Source organism: Armigeres subalbatus, chromosome 1, assembly GCF_024139115.2.
Source record: "Armigeres subalbatus isolate Guangzhou_Male chromosome 1, GZ_Asu_2, whole genome shotgun sequence".
NCBI classification, from domain to species: domain Eukaryota; kingdom Metazoa; phylum Arthropoda; class Insecta; order Diptera; family Culicidae; genus Armigeres; species Armigeres subalbatus.
Genome location: NC_085139.1, coordinates 302,505,993 through 302,525,128, shown reverse-complemented (window position 1 = coordinate 302,525,128; position 19,136 = coordinate 302,505,993).

Genomic DNA, 19,136 nt, shown 5'->3' with positions numbered 1-19,136 from the left:
CTTTTAAGAATCTTTAGCAGTTCACCCAGAATAGTTTTAGGATTTTTTCCAGAATCTTTCGCATTTTTTTTATTGGAATTGCCCAATAATATCTTTGGTGGTTTCAATTGAAAATCTATTTTTTTTCAAGAGAATTGTTTAGATTCTTTCGGATGTTGTTACAATTTTTTTCTCCGCGACACCCTTCAGAGAAAAAAAAAACTGTGGAAGCATTCCTGCAGGATTTTGTCAAGAGTTTCCTGTAGGAAAGCTGGTGGGAATTTCAGGAGGATTTTTTTCGACTTCCAGGAGGAAGGAAGTGTAGAAGGAATAACGGTGAAAAAATTTACTACGACGGATCTCCAGCTACCCCTGCGAGCAAAAGCGTAGAATTGCCTTCCAGAGATGGCGAGTTCTGTTCACGATTCGGTCAAGGATGTTTTCGAGCGGGCTCCTTGGGCATAGTTGTCACACAAAATACATACTCATGCAATGGCAGGCACAGGAGAGCTTTCAATTAATAACTTAGAAAATGCTAATAGAATACTAAGTTGAGCAACTAGCCAAGTTCCAGTTGAAATGTAGAGCCATTTAAGAAAAAAAAAATACTACTTTTAGCAACGCGCGGTGGAAACTCAATATGTTTACCAAGTCGCTATACCTAAAACAGAAACCACCGGTGGGGAGATGGGGCGCTATCCTAAAATAGCACTCGGAAGGGAGCGCTATGATAAGAATAGCGATGAGGACTCCCGTGGAGGTGCTCTAAGCATATGTTCCTATAATAGATTAAGCAGTTATACATTCTTTCCTCTGTGTACAATGATTGCATCTGCGGGTCAAGTAAGTATTTTTTTTTTTTTTCGAACACCTCCTTTATCAGTCTTACTATCCGTTCCGCTTGTCCATTACTCTCAGGATTGTATGGAGGATTCTTCATCACTTTGATTCCTTGATACTCAAGAAATTTTATGAATAGGAATGAGTTGAATTGGGGGCCTCCATCTGTGACAACTACGTCCGACAACCCAAATCTGGCAAAAATGGCTGTAAACTTCTTTATTACTTTTCTACTGTCCGTTGCTTTTGACAAAAACTCTAATTCCAAACATTTGGAATTGCTGTCAACCACTAGCAAAAAAAAACCTTCTGTTGGAAATTAAAAAAAGCGGCATGTAACCGACTAAAAGGCCGGGTTGTTGGAATCCAAGAACTGGTCGACGGCTTTTGTTCGATATACATTTCATTGCATGTGCGACATGATTTTATAAAGTTTTCAATATCTTTGTTTAGTCCAAACCAGTAAGCACACCTACGAGCTAACTGTTTCATTTTCGGGACTCCTGTGTGATTCTTATGTAGCATCTTTAGTATGTGGTCCTATAGCGTAAGGGGAATAATAACCCTATCTTGGAACAAAATGCAGCCTTCCACTACTTCAAGATCCTGGTAGTGTGTGTGTGTGAACATCCTTAAACTCAGTTTTTGGTTTGTCTGGCCAACCATGTTCTATATACATTGCGACTTGTTGGAGAAATTTATCCTTGGCTGTTTCACTTGCTGTATGCTGATAATCTATAGGTAATTCAGATGAAAAATTCAAATTTTTTATATATTCTCGCTATAAGGACTTGGGCACCTCCTCTGGTAAAGGGAATCGGGAGTAAAAATCGGCGTTTCCCATTTTAGAAGATGGCCGATACACTATGTCGAAATCATATATTGAGAGCTCCATCACATATCGTTGTAGTCTAGTAACATACATTGAATTCCTCCCTTCTTTTCCGAAAATACCAATAAGGGGCTTATGGTCGGTAAATATGGTAAATTTATGTCCGTATAAAAATTTATGGAACTTTTTTACCGTGCTCACGACCGCTAAAGCTTCCAAATGTAGTATCGGATACTTTTGTTGAGCATTATTCAAAGAAAAAGACGTAAAAGAAATTGGCTTCTCTATTCCATCAATTTCGTGAGCAATTACTCCACCGATATCGTAACTGGAAGCGTCAGAAATTACCACCAAAGGCTTTTTCGGATCGTAGATTTCTAAAAGATTTCCTTTCAAGAGATAAGCCTTACATTCATGAAATGTCCTTTGACAAACATCTGTCCAAGCGAAACGAACATTATTTTTAAGTAATTTGTAAAGACTACTCAACCGAGAAGACAAATGAGGAACGAATTTTCCATAAAAGTTTAAAAGACCGAGAAATGATTTCAACTCCGTTACATTCCGAGGCGGTTGCGCTGCACGGATCGTTTCTACCTTATTTAAACAAGGCATTAAGCCTTTGTCTGTAATAAATATGTCCTAGATATGGCAAGGTATTTACAAAAAAATTGCATTTAGTAAGGTTAACTTTTATATTTGCCTTGGAAAGTCGATCTAGAACTGTCAAAAGATTCTTTTTGCAATCCTCAAAGTCTACTACTACAAAGTCTACTTAAAACATCATCTAAATAACAAATTATAAACGGCAGACCTTTTAAAACTTGATCCATCACCTTCTAAAAAATTGAGGCGCTTGATGAGGCCCCTTGAGGTAGCCTTTTATAGGTATATAGTCCTTTGAGCGTATTGATAACCATGAAGTTTTGAGACCTTTTGGATAATTCCAATTGCATGTAAGCTCCTGCAAGATCTAAAGAGCAAAAAACATTAGCACCAGCCAAAGATGCAAACAAATCCTGCGCATTTGGCAAAGGGTAAGTACTAGGAACTATTAACTGGTTTATTGAAGCCTTGCAGTCTATAACCAAACGAATATCTTGGTTCTTTTTAACCACCACTACAACTGGGGAAGCCCATTCACTTGCTTCTACTGGTGTAGAAACTCCATCCTTCTCCAATGCATCTATGTGATCAATCACTTTTTGTCTAATCCCTAAAGGAACTTCATAGGCTTTTCTGAAAATCGGTTTATCCTCCTTCAGAATCAAATCACCCTTAAACCCAACAATAGGATCAATAAAACTCTTGTTGAAAATGTGACTGAACTTACGCTTCGCTTTGTCCACCGTGGTTTCGATTGTCCTATCCGAAACATGACCAACCAACTCGCTTGAAAATGTTCTACGCCATGCCGGGAAAAACACATCTAGCTATTTCCTTCCAAAAAGCGGGACAATCCTACGTGAGCGCTTAATATTCTTCAGGATCACCAGCTCTAGACCTCGCTCACGCATTCCGTTCACCGTTACAGAAACTCTCACACATCCCAACACTTCCATATTAGCGCCATCTACTACTATTAGTCTGTTGTTGTATGGTTCCAAGGTCAAATAATCGAACTTGTCTCTGTAATCCTGCTCATCTATCACGCTTACACCCGAACCAAAATCGACTTCCATCTTCAAATTTGCACGTTCAACTATCGGGTGCAAAAAACAAGGCTGATTTAAACGCTTTACTGAGAAGATTTTCATGCAACCCTCTTCTGACTCGGAATCACTTCTGCTAAGATCTTGTTTGAGACGTTTGAAATAGTCAGTGTTACTCGTAGCAAGAGGTTGTGGAGAATCAACAAATTTTACATGAAGCTTCTTTTTCTTTTTTAATACACTCATTTCTCTTTTTACGTCACTTATTGGGGGGACGTAAACCGAATGTGACGTAAAAAGAATTTTTGCTAAAATTTTTAGAATTTCACTTAATTTATTGATCGTGAGGATACTTTCAAATACATTCACTTGCGTCTTGCATGGGGTATTGTAAGATCTCTCCAAATTCAGGCATATGAGATGTTATAAGATCTCCAAATTGTCCTGGAGTTTGAATCAAATGGTCTACCGAATCAACCAAAGCCTTCATGATGTCTTAAGCCGTGGTATCAACTCAATTATGTCCTCCGAGGATTTGTCTTTCACTTGTGTTTCAAAACAAGACATATGAGGTGTTGTAAGATCTCCAAATTGTCCTGAAGTTTGAATCAAATGGTCTACCGAATCAACCAAGGCTTCCATGTTGTCCCCAGTCTCGGTATCAACCCAATTTTGTCCTCCGATTATTTGTCTTTCACTTACGTCTCAAATCCAGGCATATGAGATGTTTTAAGATCTCCAAATTGTTTTGGAGTTTGAATCAAATGGTCTACCGAATCTACTGAGGCTTGCACGATATCCTCAGCTGTGCTATCATCCCAATCATGCCCTCTGAGTATTTGTCTTTCACTTGAGTCTCAAGTCCATGTATATGAGATGTTTTAAGATCTGCAAATTGTCCTGGAGTTTGAATCAAATGGTCTACAGAATCAACCAAGGCTTCCACGATGTCCCCAGCCTCGGTGTCAACTAAATTTTGTCTTCTGAGTATTGGTCTTCTACTATCGTCTCAAATCCAGGCATATGAGATGTTTTAAGATCTCCAAATTGTTTTGGAGTTTGAATCAAATGGTCTACCGAATCTACTCAGGCTTGCACGATGTCCTCAGCCGCGGTATAATCCCAATCATGCCCTTCGAGTATTTGTCTTTCACTTGCGTCTCAAGTCCATGTATATGAGATGTTTTAAGATCTCCAAATTGTCCTGGAGTTTGAATAAAATGGTCTACAGAATCAACCACGGCTTCCACGATGTCCCCAGCCTCGGTGTCAATCCAATTTTGTCTTCTGAGTATTGGTCCTTTACTAACGTCTCAAACACAGGCATATTCGATTTTGTAAGATCTCCAAATTGTCCTGGAGTTCAAATCAAATGGTCTATCGAATCAACCAAAGCCTTCGTGATGTCCTAAGCCGTGGTACCAACTCAATTATGTTCTCTGAGTACAGTAGCCGTTCGATAACTGCAAAATGTTTACTTTTCAGTTAAAGAATGTCGTTCGATAACTGCAACGCATTCTAGACGTCAAACGGTTGTCAATCGACGTCATATCCAATAAAAGTGCATCTAAATGTGCAGCGCAATGGAGCTGTCATTGAGTCTGACCTCAGTTTGAAGCTTAGCGGTCCAATAACTGCAAAACTGTTGCAACTATCGAATTGCAGTTGAAAAGCATTGCAGTTAAATGAATTGCAGTTATCGAACGTCTACTGTATTTATCTTTTACTTGCGTCTCAAAGCAAGACATTCATTCATTTTCATTTATTTAGTCTACATCTATACAGATAACACTGAATCAACAATTTGACGCCACAATACACGGTTCGAGGCCGCATCTCTCCATCCTCGAATACGCCCCACGCTCGCCAAGTCGTTCTGCACCTGGTCTGCCCATCTCGCTCGCTGCGCTCCACGTCGTCTCGTACCTGCCGGATCGGAAGCGAACACCATCTTTGCAGGGTTGCTGTCCGGCATTCTTGCAACATGCCCTGCCCATCGTACCCTTCCGGCTTTAGCTACCTTCTGGATACTGGGTTCGCCGTAGAGCTGGGCGAGCTCATGGTTCATTCTTCGCCGCCACACACCGTCTTCTTGTACACCGCCAAAGATGGTCCTAAGCACCCGTCTCTCGAATACTCCGAGTGCTTGCAAGTCCTCCTCGAGTATTGTCCATGTTTCATGTCCGTAGAGGACTACCGGTCTTATTAACGTCTTGTACATGACACATTTGGTGCGGTGGCGAATCTTTTTCGACCGCAGTTTCTTCTGGAGCCCGTAGTAGGCCCGACTTCCACAGATGATGCGCCTTCGTATTTCACGACTAACGTTGTTGTCAGCCGTTAGCAAGGATCCGAGGTAGACGAATTCCTCGACCACCTCGAAGGTATCCCCGTCTATCGTAACACTGCTTCCCAGGCGGACCCTGTCGCGCTCGGTTCCACCCACAAGCATGTACTTTGTCTTTGACGCATTCACCACCAATCCAACTTTTGTTGCTTCACGTTTCAGGCGGGTGTACAGTTCTGCCACCTTTGCAAATGTTCGGCCGACAATGTCCATGTCATCCGCGAAGCAAATAAATTGACTGGATCTGTTGACAATCGTTCCCCGGCTGTTACACCCGGCTCTCCGCATGACACCTTCTAGCGCAATGTTGAACAACAGGCACGAAAGTCCATCACCTTGTCTTAGTCCCCGGCGCGATTCGAACGAACTGGAGTGTTCGCCCGAAATCTTCACACAGTTTTGCACACCATCCACCGTTGCTTTGATCAGTCTGGTAAGCTTCCCAGGGAAGCTGTTCTCGTCCATAATTTTCCATAGCTCTACGCGGTCTATACTGTCGTATGCCGCCTTGAAATCAACGAACAGATGGTGCGTTGGGACCTGGTATTCACGGCATTTTTGAAGGATTTGCCGTACAGTAAAGATCTGGTCCGTTGTCGAGCGGCCGTCAACGAAGCCGGCTTGATAACTTCCCACGAACTCGTTCACTAATGGTGACAGACGACGGAAGATGATCTGGGATATCACTTTGTAGGCGGCATTAAGGATGGTGATCGCTCGAAAGTTCTCACACTCCAGTTTGTCACCTTTCTTGTAGATGGGGCACCCCTTCCTTCCACTCCTCCGGTAGCTGTTCGTTTTCCCAGATTCTGACTATCAGTTTGTGCAGGCAAGTGGCCAGCTTTTCCGGGCCCATCTTGATGAGCTCAGCTCCGATACCATCCTTACCAGCTGCTTTATTGGTCTTTAGCTGTTGAATGGCATCCTTAACTTCCCTCAAGGTGGGGGCTGGTTGGCTTCCATCGTCCGCTGAACTGACGTAGTCATCTCCTCCGCTGCCTTGACTTTCATTGCCTGTACTCTCAGCGCCATTCAGATGTTCCTCGTAGTGCTGCTTCCACCTTTCGATCACCACACGTTCGTCCGTCAAGATGCTCCCATCCTTATCCCGGCACATTTCGGCTCGCGGCACGAAGCCTTTGCGGGATGCGTTGAGCTTCTGATAGAACTTGCGTGTATCTTGAGAACGGCACAGCTGTTCCATCTCCTCGCACTCCGCTTCTTCCAGGCGGCGTTTCTTCTCCTGAAAAAGGCGGGTCTGCTGTCTCCGCTTCCGTCTTTAACGTTCCACGTTCTGCCGGGTACCTTGCTGCAGCGCGACCGCCCGCGCTGCGTCCTTCTCCTCCAGAATCTGTCTGCACTCTTCGTCGAACCAATCGTTCCGTCGACTTCGACCCATATACCCGACGTTGTTCTCCGCTGCGTCGTTAATGGCTGCTTTGACTGTATTCCAGCAGTCCTCAAGAGGGGCCCCATCGAGCTCACCCTCTTCCGGCAACGCTGCCTCGAGATGCTGCGCGTATGCAGTGGCGACATCGGGTTGCTTCAGTCGCTCTAGGTCGTACCGCGGCGGTCGTCGGTACCGAACATTGTTGATGACGGATAGTTTTGGGCGCAGTTTAACCATCACCAGATAGTGGTCAGAGTCGATGTTAGCGCCACGATAAGTCCTGACGTCGATAATGTCGGAGAAGTGCCGTCCATCAATCAGAACGTGGTCGATTTGTGATTCTGTCTGCAGTGGCGATCTCCAGGTGTACCGATACGGGAGGCTGTGTTGGAAGTAGGTGCTGCGAATGGCCATATTCTTGGAGGCGGCGAAATCAATTAGTCGTAGGCCGTTTTCGTTCGTCAGCCGGTGAGCGCTGAACTTTCCAATAGTCGGTCTAAACTCCTCCTCTTGGCCAACCTGAGCGTTCAAATCTCCTATGATGATTTTGACGTCGTGGCTTGGGCAGCTGTCGTACTCACGTTCCAGCTGCGCGTAGAATGCGTCCTTATCATCATCAGTGCTTCCGGAGTGTGGGCTATGGACGTTGATTATGCTGAAGTTGAAGAACCGGCCTTTGATCCTCAACCTGCACATTCTCTCGTTGATCGGCCACCACCCGATCACGCGCCTTTGCATGTCGCCCATCACTATGAAAGCTGTTCCCAGCTCGTGTGTGCTGCCGCAGCTCTGGTAGATGGTATGATTACCTCTAAACGTTCGCACCATTGATCCCTTCCAACAAACCTCCTGCAGCGCTACGATGCCGAATCCACGGTCCTTGAGCACATCGGCGAGTATGCGTGTGCTCCCGATGAAGTTGAGAGATTTGCAGTTCCGCGAACCGAGTTTCCAATCGCTAGTCCCTTTTCGTCGCAGTGGTCTTCGCCGATGGTTCCGGTCCGTACTCTCTTGTTGATTGTTCGTTGCTTATGATTTTTAAAGGCTAGCTTGCAGGGCCTGACACTGAAGCCTTAAAATTTCCGGAGGACCATTCCTCCTTATTTCCGGTGGACCATGGTGCACAGTTTCATAGAGTCCCTCGCTGGCACTCGGACGATGATCAGCCGCCCTAACATGGAGAACAGACGCTGTTGTGAGCCGATCCTGACATGGAGAACAGACGCTCAATAAGATTTGCACCTCCGAGAGGAGCAAACCCCCCTTCCCTGTCAGCATACGACCATAGTTCCCACCGGGGTTGGTTACCCGATCTTCCCTAAGGTTGCTCGTATCCCGGCCAGCACCGCGGGGAGGTAGGGATAGGAGTTGCTGGGTAAGAGGCTAAGGACCGCGAGATGGGGTCTATTTTATTCCTTCAGGTACGCGAAGTACCAATGGTACGCTTTACCCAGCATTTGCCGTGCCCAAAACAAGACATATGAGGTGTTGTAAGCTCTCCAAATTGTCCTGGAGTTTGAATCAAATGGTGTAATGCATCAACCAAGGCTTCCATGAAGCCCCAGTCGCGGTATCAACCCAATCATGTCCTCCGATTATTTGTCTTTCACTTACGTATCAAATCCAGACATATGATATGTTTTAAAATCTCCAAATTGTTCTGGAGTTTTAATCAAATGTTCTGCCGAATCAAACAAGGCTTTCACGATGTCCCCAGCCGTGATGTCAACCCAATTTTGTCTTCTGAGTATTCGTCTTTCACTTGATTCACAAATTTTAGCATGTAAGATGTTGTAAGATCTTTAAATTGTCCTGGAGTTTGAATCAAGTGGTCTACCAAATCAACCAAGGCTTCCATGATTTCTTCACTCGCGATATCAACTCAATTATATTCCCCGAGTGTTTGTCTTTCACTCGTCTCAAATCAAGGCATATGAGGTGTTGTAAGATCTCAAATTTGTCCTGGAATTTGGATAGTTTGCGAATTGCGTCTCAAATTCTGACATGTAACATGTTGTAAGATCTCCCAATTGTTCTAGAGATTGAATCAAATGGTCTACCGAATAAATCAAGGCTTCCATTATGTCCCCAGCCACGAAGTCTAGACTTCAGAGATTTCTTCGATGACCTGGAATGGAATAATTGTTGAATGCGTATCTAATATGGATCTATGTATTAAAATGGGATGAACCATTTAAAAATAATAATCCTGTAGACCTAAAGACCTGTACTCCATGATTTTCTTAAACAATAGTAGAGGTATCCATTTAGTCCTATGGATCAAAACTGACCGAATTAAGTCACAATCAAATTGCTACAACCATCCCTACAAACATTTTAGTTTTAGGCTGATTTTACTGAAGTCATGTAGAGTAAATAATGGTTTTCATGACCGTTATAAAACTAAAAAATATCCTTAAGATGTTTGTCTGACTTGTGCTGCTCGGGTTGTTACCACGGCTGGGGACATCATTAAGGCCTTGGTTGATTCGGCAGACCATTTGATTCAAGCTCTAGGACAATTTGTAGATCTTAAAACAACTCATATGCCTGGAATTGAAACGCAAATGGAAGACAAATACCCTGGAAATATAATTGAGCTGATACCACGGCATGGGTCATCATGGAAGCCTTGCTTGATCCGGTAGATCATTTGATTCAAACTCCTGGACAATTTGGAGATTTTACAACATCTCATATGTCTGGATTTGAGATGCAAGTGAAAGAGAAATACTTGGATGACATAATTGGGTTGATACCGCGACTTGAGACATCACGGAAGCCATTGTTGATTCGGTAGACCATTTGATTCAAACTCCAGAACAATTTGGAGACCTTAGAAAACCTCATATGCCTCCATTTGAGACGCAAGCGAAAGACAAATACTCGGAGCACATAAGTGGGTTATTACCACGGCTGGGGACATCATGGAAGCCATTGTGGATTCGGTAGATCATTTGATTCAAACTCCAGAACAATTTGGAGATCTTACAACATCTCATATGCCTGGATTTGAGACGCAAGTGAAAGAAAAATACTCGAAGGACAAAATTGGATTGATACCGCGGCTGAGGACATGCCTTGGTTGATTCGGCAGACCATTTGATTCAAACTCCAGAACAATTTGGAGATCTTAGAACAACTCATATGCCTACAATTGAGACGCCAGCGAACGACAAACACTCGGAGGACATAATTGGGTTATTACTGCGGCTGGGGATATCATGGAGGCCTTGGTCTCATTTGATTCAAACTCCAGGACGATTTACTACATCTCATGTGTGTGGATTTGAGACGCAAATGAAAGAAAAATACTCGGAGGACATAATTGGGTTGATGCCGCAGCTATGGACATCATGGAAGCCTTGGCTGATTCGGCAGACCATTTGATTCAAACTCCAGGACGATTTGGAGTTCTTACTACATCTCATATGTCTGGATTTGAGACGCAAGTGAAAGGAAAATACTCGGAGGACATAATTGGGTTTGATACCGCGGCTTGGGACATCATGATAGCTTTGGTTGATTCGGCAGAACATTTGATTCAAACTCCAGGACGATTTGGAGATTTGGAGAACAACTCATATGCCTGGATTCAAGACGCGAGCAAAAGACAAATACTTGGAGGACATAAATGGGTGGTTAACGTGGCTGGAAACATCATGGAAGCCTTGGTTGATTCGGTAGACCATTTGATTCAAACTCAAGGGCAATGTGGAGATCTTAGAACATCGAATATGCCTGGATTTGAGACGCAAATGAAAGACAAATATTCGGAGGACATATTTGGGATAAGTCCGCGGCTGAGGAGTCTAGGGAATTCTTGAATGACCAGGAAAGGAATGGCTGCTTAAGTCTTATTGAGTTAGGTTTCATAGATCATATGCAGCATGAACCATTTTAAAAAGAGATAACAGCCCATCGGTTACGCGGGTAGACCTCAAGACCTATATTCCAGGGAATTCTCGTATGACCAGGAACGGAATTTGGTTTGATTTATCAAATAGGGAATAAACCATTTTTTACAAGAGATAACAGCTCTCTCGCTACGCTTGTAGGCCGTAGGTCCTTGGTTACGCGTGTTATCTCTAGGAAATTCTTGGATGACCTGGAACGGAACAATTGTTAAAGGCAAATGATGAATATACAAAGCATCTACTTTGTTCTCTGGGTTTCTAAGAGTGCCTTCTTATAGGCTTACTTTTGGATGTCAATAATGTTCCAAATTCTTTTTACGTCACGTGCCGTAAAAAGGAGGCCGTAAAACGAAGTGACGTATAAAAAACTGCCGTAAAAAGAGGGTTGAGTGTAGCAGTACTTTTTAGTATGCCCTTTTTTAGTGCAAAAACTACACAAATATGGCTTCCTAGGCGTCGGAGAAGATCTACTGCTACTTCTACTAAGGCTTCTACTTCTACTTCTATTGCGCCTATGATAGCTTTTATTCCAGTGTTCCTTAGTTCTCGGATGGTGCGCTGAATAGATCTCTCTTCTATTATCATCTACCTTTGCTACCACCGTATAAGATTATTGCTATTCATCATTCTTGTTCGCGCACCTGCGCATTCACAATTCACGATAATTTTTTCTACCTTCGCCAAAGTCAAATCTTCCTCTTCTTGCAGCCTTTGTTGTACTTGTTTATCAGAAACTCCCATCACCAATTTATCCCTAATTGCAGTTTCCTTAAAAGCGCCAAATTCGCAACTTTACGCTTGAAGTTTGACTTTGAAAATAAAATCCTCAGCAGCTTCTGATTCGCCTTGCACCATGTTGTAGAACTTATAGCGTTGGAACATATCTGTATCAACCTTGTCAAATCTGCGCTTCAAAGAGTCCACTATTGTCTCATAAGTCTTTGTTGAAAGATAAACACCAGGGTGCAAAAGCTTAAGTTCACTGTAAGTCTCTCGACCACATAAACCCAGAAAATAAGCGAGTTTTTCATCTTCTTCAATTTTATTAATTTTAAAAATCCATTCTATTTGTTCCACATACTGGGCAAAACTAGTGGAGCCCGGGACATAAGCTTCAATGGAACCGATTAAAGGCATTTTTATCTAATGCAGAAAAAAGGATGAATCCCAGAAAAAAAACAAAATCTGACTATAGACCTACTGTTCTATTCAAAGATCAATTGTAAAAACAAACAAAACAATAAAAAACCACATACCTTTGTGTACCATCTTTAACCCTTATGCGGCCAACAAAAAAAAACACACGTGGTTGGCCGACAGGTGATATTCTCATAACTTCAACAATTTTCAACCAATTTGGATAATTTTGACAGTTTTGGAAACAGAAACTCATATACTTTTTGCCCATTGTCAAGGTTTACAGCTTATGCCCATGGTTATACAAGAAATCTTTGAAGTAAGGCTTAAGAGTCTACACACGTAACCAAAGGCCTTTCAACCAGTTTCAAATATGCTACAAGCTCTTTGCGCTTCTTAGAATTGAAGGTGTTCACAGTATATGCTTCGGGTAATGCAAAAATCCCTGAAATGAGGTCTTAGTCATCCGAGAAATCTCTGGAGTAAAGCCTAAAGATCTACTCGCGTAACCAAAGGCCTATTATACAAATTCAAATACGATACATGCTCTTTGTGGTACTTAGCATAGAATGCGTTCACAGTATATGTTCCGAGTCATTCAAGAAATCTCTGGAGTAAGGCCTTAAGGTCTACACTCGTAACCATGGGTCTATGGACTTGTCTCAAAAGTGGTATATGCTCTTTGTGATTTTTAAAATCAAATGTGATCACTACATATGTTCTGCGCTTCATTGCATATGTTTATGGTCATCCAAGAAAACCCTGGAAAAGGCCTGCAGGTCTACACGCGTAACCAGAGACCTTTTAGATTGTTTCAAAACTGGTACATGCCCTTTGTGGCACATAGAATAGAACGCCTTTATTGCATATATTCATGGTCATCCAAGAACTCTGGAAAAGGCCTTAAGATCTACACGCGTAACCAAAGATCTTTCAGATTTTTTCAAAAGTGTTACATGCCCTTTGTGGTACATAGAGATAGAATAGATTGCGTCCATTGCATAGGTTCATGGTCATCCAAGAAAACCCTGGAATAGGCCTTTAAATCTGCATGGGTACCCAGAGATCTTTTGGCTTGTTTCAAAAGTGGTACATGCCCTTTGTGGTACATAGAATAGAATACGTCCATTGCATATGTTTATGGTCTTCCAAGAAAATGCTAGAATATGCCTCAGGATCTTCACACGTAACCAGATACCTTTCGGATTGTTTCAAAAGTGGCATATGCCCTTTGTGGTACATAGAATATACCGCTTTCATTGCATATGTTCATGGGTATCCAAGAAAACACTTGAACAATCCTCAAGAACTTCACGCGTAACCAGAGTTCTTTCGGCCTATTTGAATAGTTATAAATGCCTTTTATGGTACGTAGAATAGAATGCACCCATTTCATATGTTCATGGTCATCCAAGAAAACCCTGGAGTAAGGCATTAGGATCTACACCAGAGATATATCAGCCTGTTTTAAATTTGGTTCATGCCTTTGGGGCCCATGAATAAAATGCGTTCATGGCGTATGCTAATGGTCATCCTAGAAGTTTATGGAGTAAGACTTCTAGGCTTACACGAATATATAGAGGGTCTTTAAGGTCACTACTTACGGAATCCAAGTTTCAAAGTGCTCGCGTTTTCGGGGGCACACCTCTCGTTACGGAAACAACGCATAACTGTCATTTTTATTATTTCACGCATGCTGCGATGCAGCAAAGCTAAATCAACAAAAATGACAGTTATGCGCCGCCTCCGTATCGATTGGTGTGCCCCCGAAAACGCGAGCACTTTGAAACTTGGATTCCGTGAGGAGTGTCCTTAATCTAATTTTAACATGGTAGGGACACGGCAGGTATTTTCGTCTGTTCGTCATAGTCTCGAAAACCCCCTTAGCCCCTATGACGATGGACGGAAATACCTGCCGTGTCCCTACATGATCTTTGCGATATTAGCCCGTTTTTCCCTCACGTTCTCGGCGTGAAGTTGTATCGTTCCAATTTACTTACATTTTGCATTTCCAAAGAATAGACAACTTCATATTAGCGATAGGAATGAAGTTTGTTTACTACCTGGAACCAACAACAACAAGACAACAATAACTACCTGGAATGCTAATATATCAAGATGAGGTTTCACATCTTGTTTATTCTTCAATAACTGCCCAGAGCTAATGACAACAACTTGATCTACTTGAAATGCAAACATATACCAATAGCCTTCCGTTCGTGGGTTGATCTGCAGATCATTTCTATATGGAGTTCATAGACTACCTAGTACCATGGCAAAAACAAAAACTACAGAAGACGTTCGATAATTGCAAGCCATTTAACTGCAATGCTTTTAACTGCAATTCGATAGTTGCAACAGTTTTATAGTTAACGGACCGCTAAACTTCAAACCGATGTCAGACTCAATGACAGCTGCATTGCGCTGCACATTTAGATGCACTTTTATTACATCTGACGTCGATTGACAACCGTTTGACGTCTAGAGTGCGTTGCAGTTATCGAACGGCTACTGTACTAGGAATGCGTACATTCACTATGGAGGACTGATCCATCGACCTTGACTCTATTACATAGACTACCTGGAGCTCAATACAACAACAAGAACTACTTGGAATACAAACATATACCAATAGATGGTAACGCTACTTGTTTATTCTTCGATAACTGCCTCCATTACGGAGATTGATCCGAAGATCTTGACTGTATGGAGTTCGTAGACTACCTGGAGCCCACGACAACAACAAGAACTACTTAGAATACAAACATATACCAAGAAGGGGTCACGCAACTTGTTTATTCTTCGTTAACTGCCTCCATTACGGAGATTGATCTGAAGACCTTGACTGCATGGAGTTCGTAGACTACCTGGAATCAATGATAGCAACAAGAACTACTTGGAATGCAAACATGTTTTGAGAAAAGATCATTGCATGACCAGGAACATATACTGTGAAAGCATTATATGCTAAACACCATGAAGAGCTTGTACCTTTTTTGAATTTGCACGATAGACCTTTGGTTACGTTAGCAGACCATAAGATCTTATTCCAGGGGTTTTTTTTTTGGATGACTGAAGCCTTACTCCATGGGTTTTTGGAGACCCAGAACATATACTGTGAACACCGACTATTCTAAGAAGCGCAATGAGCATGTAATATATTTGAAATTGGTTGATAGTCCTTCGGTTACGTGTGTAGAGTCTTAAGCCTTACTTCAAAGATTTCTTGTATAACCATGGACAAAAGCTGTAAACCTTGACAATGGGCAAAAAGTATATGAGTTTCTGTTTCCAAAACTGTCAAAATTATCTAAATCGGTTGAAAATTGTTGAAGTTATGAAAATATCAATTTATGGGAACACGGGTACCCTGTCGGCCATCCACATAGTAAAAAAAATCAGATGCCCCTCCCCACGTCCCTCCTCACTGTATCAACGTGATTTTCTCACAGATGCTACATTTTATGGAGTTCTTAGATGTCACCGAGTTTCAGCTTTCAGCTATAAAAATTCATTGAAATATCACCACTTGAATTTGAAAAAGGAACACGGGTACCCCGTCGGCCGCATAAGGGTTAAGATGGTCCAATCACAAAATGGCTCGAATTAACTCGATCCTCCAGCCTCCAGCCAACCACAGCAGCAGCAACCAACGACCAACCACAGCAACAGCAACGAAAACGTCCTTCAGCCTTTCCGAAATACCACCAATTTTTGTTCCTTACACCCTCTTGCACCTAGTGATACTTTCACTTCGGGGGAACTAAAGCACAGCGCCTAAGCAAAGATCATAAAAACGGCGATTAAATACACACCACACGATCTGCCAGACATAAGCGTTAAACAAAAAAAAAACTATGGTGACAAAAACTGCTCACCGTTATTATTCTATTACGCGATGGCCTCCTCAATAATAGCAACACCCATAATAGCACAGAGGAACAAAAGTACAAATTCCAGCAGCAGGCTGTTACTATTTACCAATGGCTATCTAATGCACACAGTATGGCAAAAAATGGGGCTATTTATCACTTTCACCAGAAGTTTTTGACGTAGGACTTACGTCTCTCTTTACTATACCGGGTGTCATTTCAAAATATTCAAATCGACCGCGTTACGCTGTGTTGAAAGATTTTAAACGTTAATAGCGTTCGTCTCAGTGGACGAATTTCTGCGGTAAGCACCTCAATCGACAGATTTCAAGTATGCCTTTCATGTCCATGCTTGATAAGACCCGAAAAACTTGTTTCAATAGGCATGAAACTGTTTTCAATGAAAAACATTGAGATCAAGGGAACCTATAAATATGGGTACCGCATAATTCTTGCATCATTCCATTACCACGTTCTGATTGGTGCAGACACCAGCGAATGAGCAGCCGCTGGGTCTGCCGAGAAGCCATAAAATAGCGCAACGCGATTTTTTCCTTTCATTCTGACCGGGACAAGCGAAGCAACCGCATCATCGATTGAACAGCACTCACACCTTTTAGCAGCGAATGAAGTCATCGAAGCCACCATCATCAGCCGAAACCTAGCCAGTACAGCAGCAGTCCACCCTACAGACTCGACAAAGCAGCAATGCTGAGCAGATACCGGCAGCAGCAGCAGAGTCGAGCCGAGATCGGCCGGCATCGGTGATGAGCCGAGACAGGCCGAAGAAAAGCCTTCAGAGTTCGGTTCTTTAGAGAGCCAATGATAGAGATCAATATCAAAGCTTTCAATTCCCTTCGGGATAGAAATTGCAGGGTTATTACGGAGATCCTGAAATATGTTCCGCGCCAAGTCCGCGCCGACTAAAATCTAATCCACGCCATTTCCGCGTAACATGAAAATCCATTCTGCGCCAAATCCGCGCGACCCAAAACTAAATTCTAAGCAAATACACGTTAAATATCAATGTTAAATATTACGCTGAACATTACAACAATTTAGTGAACGTCTTTTTTCGAGTTCGTTTTTATAATATTACTGATTTTGATTATATGTTTTAACTTCAACGTTACACATGTTTGTACAAAATTGAAAATAGGATTAAGGAAAAAGCAGTTGATATAACAACTCATCTAGATGGTCCTTCTTGGAGTTTCTGAAGACGTCGCTCCAAAATTGTCTGCGGGTGTTTCTCCGAGAACATCTGTGGAAATTTCTCCGTTCTTGCAAAAGGTTCCCCGGAAATTTATGCGGAATTTCATTTTTTCATAAATTTGTTTGAATTCCTCATAAACAACATGCAGGAAATTTTCGGAAACTGTATGTGGACACCCCTAATTAATTCCAACAGAAATCGCTTGGGAAATTCTAACAGAAATTGGTTGGTGACTTCCTGCTGAAAATCTTCCGTCCTATGTTATGAATTCTGAATCTTATCACCCGAAATCCCATGTCTGGGTGTTTCCTTCCTTCTACTACTAACAATGTTGTCTCAGAAAAGAACACGTACTTCCAACCTGAACTGTAATTCTAAGCTCGCTTGTTCGGCTTATTGGCCTGTATCAAGCGAAAAGTCCCGTTAAGAAATATACGCCAGCAGCTGTTGCTCGCCGTAAAAAAGAAGAAGCCCTTCTCGAACGCGTTGATGATGATGACGCTTTGGCTGACAAAGAAGCGGGATACAAGACACTAGCTGATTGGCCCACCAAATGGGAAGCAGAGAAGATTCAAAATAAGATATAAAAGAAAAGTGCAATCGCTCGCAGAGCATTCAGTCTTTTTTATACCATCACTAGAAATTCGCGGTTATTTGAAAAGATCGTTTTCTTACTTTTTGCACTTAGCCGATGCAAACAGCCTTTTTCAAGGCTCTAAGAGTTAAAAATAATGTTCTCCTTCAATCGCTATCGCACGGATTAGAAGGGTCTTCAGTGGAAGGACTGATATACAGTCTACATCCCCTGCTGAGCCAACTTGTGGTTTATTTCAGGCAGTCCTTCAGTGGGAAGGTTGCCACTGTCGAGGCTAATATTTCGTGATCGGACAGATACTTCCTGAATTTTTTTTGATGATTCTTGTTCGAAGAAGATTTGATTTCTGTGTCGGTTTGATGAGAAGATTTTGCCAAGGAATGGTATGCAACGCCGATTATTTATCCAAAATAGTTGATGTGAGAAATTTGGACACATTATGTATCTTAAAGGCATGGTCAAGTCAAGTCCTACGTCCACTTAGCGGTTATGTCACAGACATTACCCAATGTTCGTTTTTTTTACTAGGTACACCATCACTTTCCGATCTTATCCTCGTCGCCACCCAAGTAACCGTAAGCCTTAAAACGTTGCTTTAATTCAGCGTTATAACTGCACGTAATGCTACCCATTTAATGCGTATCAACTTTCAGTGCAAATATAACGCTAATTCTTCTTCTTCTTCTTCTTCTTCTTATTGGCGTTACATCCCCACACTGGGACAGAGCCGCCTCGCAGCTTAGTGTTCATTATGCACTTCCACAGTTATTAACTGCGAGGTTTCTAAGCCAGGTTACCATTTTTGCATTCGTATATCATGAGGCTAGCACGATGATACTTTTATGCCCAGGGAAGTCGAGACAATTTCCAATCCGAAAATTGCCTAGACCGGCACCGGGAATCGAACCCAGCCACCCTCAGCATGGTCTTGCTTTGTAGCCACGCGTCTTACCGCACGGCTAAGGAGGGCCCCATATAACGCTAATATAAAAGGCGAAAAAGGCGAATTATCATGCTATTATTATGCAGAGATGAAGGCTCAGTAATTGCATTAGTGATGCCAATATGGGGCTCAGAGAGGAACGTCAGAAATTCACTTGTTATTTCGGGCGAACTTTTCGCACATTTTCACAGAGCTTTTTTGGGCAGCTGATCAGCTGCCGATAATGAACAAAGACGAATGCTACAACAATGTAGATAAACCAGACAAACCCAGATAAAAAATGAATCCACCATCATTTTTTGATTACCAAGGTTTGGGAGGATGAGGTTCTGCCGCAGGAGTGGATGGAAGGTGTCGTGTGTCCCATCTACAAAAAGGGCGATAAGCTGGATTGTAGCAACTACCGCGCAATCACA